Consider the following 1,714-nt stretch of genomic DNA (forward strand, 5'->3'; position numbering starts at 1 on the left):
CAGTAACCTACAAAGACTGGCATGAGATGTTGCCTTTTGCTCTTCATGGTTATCGCACATCTGCGCGTACTTCAACAGGGGCAACTCCATTCTCCTTAGTCTATGGTATGGAGGCAGTTCTTCCAATTGAAATTCAGATTCCTTCCCTAAGGATTATGAAAGAAGCCAATCTAGACGAAGACGATTGGATTCAAACACGGTTGGACCAGATAAACTTGATTGATGAGAAAAGGCTCGCCGCTATTTGTCATGGTCAGCTATACCAAAAGCGTATGATCAAAGCCTTCAACAAAAAAGTCAAAAGTCAAGCATACCAAACTGGTGGCTTGGTTGTCAAACGCATCATCTTACCACAAGGTGATCCCAGAGGCAAATGGACTCCCACCTACGAGGGACCATTCATAATCAAGAAAATATTCTCCGGCGGCGCCATGTTGCTTACCACCATGGATGGCGAGGATTTCCCACATCCTGTGAATGCTGACATAGTCAAAAAATACTTCGCTTAAAAAGAAAAAAAACAGCTCGATAAGTTGAAAACCTGAAAGGGCAACTTAGGCAAAAATGAGCGTCTCGATGGATTGAAAACCCGAAAGGGCGGTCCAGGCAAAAATTAGAGACTAAACAAATACTATCCCGGTAGGTTGAAAACCTGAAAGGGCAGCCTAGGCAAAAGTTAGGGAATGAAGCATACAACTGTGTTCCGTTCAGCTGCCTACTCACCATCAAGATTCAACACCTCAAAGACACCGATCAGTCCAATCACTTTCTTCCAACAAGTGAGGGATGAGATGCTCGAAGACAGATTGGCAATAGCAGAGTTGAAACTTGACTGGATCGTTTTCACATAGCTATTTATCTCTATAAATATTTTCCAAAACTTTTTGACAGTTTCCTACTTCTAGGATTGTTGTCTCCCTGTGCTAACCAACCTATCATGGCTCTTTTTCAAAAAATCAATGCAGCTTAGGCTCAAAAATCACTATTTTCACTTTTTCTGTTTTAAATACGTAAACGTCCCAATGATAATTTTGAATGAACATGTGCATTTGAATATGATTGATGTTTACCAGGAAAAACAGGAATAGCATTCAGGAAATGTCCCAATTATCTGGACATCATCCCATCAGAAGAGAATCCCCAAGAGAAAAGCATCTCTCAGCAAATTCCTCAAAAAGATTTTCTCTTCAAAAGAAGTCTTATTCCCCAGCAGGGTTGTTCCAGATTACTATCTTCAGAAGGTGTGATCCCTGCACCCGGACTTGGTCAGATAGTGCATCGGAGGATTATGCATCTTCCTCATTCCCATTTGAAAGGGCATCAGAACTTTCAGCTACCTTTCATTCTCGAGAGATATTCAAAGATCCTTCAACAGAATACCAGGATTCTCAAAGAATTTCCCCAGCCAAGGGTACTCAAACAAGACAAAAGATCATCAACGATCACGATATAGTCATATCCAGATGACTGGCGGAAATTTATTTTCCCAAATAAAAGCTCGACATCTCACATTCATACATCACATATTCATATTCATACTTCATATTCACATTCATACATCATGCATCATGCGCATATTCATACGCATATTCATACACAACATAACATGCATATTTCTCCGGGAATATCTCACATTTACATGCATCATAAACATTGCATATCACTAACTTGATTTTTCAGGTAGACGGATATCTTCAACAAAGATGTTCTCAAT

This window comes from Vicia villosa, unplaced genomic scaffold (assembly GCF_029867415.1).
Source record: "Vicia villosa cultivar HV-30 ecotype Madison, WI unplaced genomic scaffold, Vvil1.0 ctg.003917F_1_1, whole genome shotgun sequence".
In the NCBI taxonomy this organism is placed as follows: domain Eukaryota; kingdom Viridiplantae; phylum Streptophyta; class Magnoliopsida; order Fabales; family Fabaceae; genus Vicia; species Vicia villosa.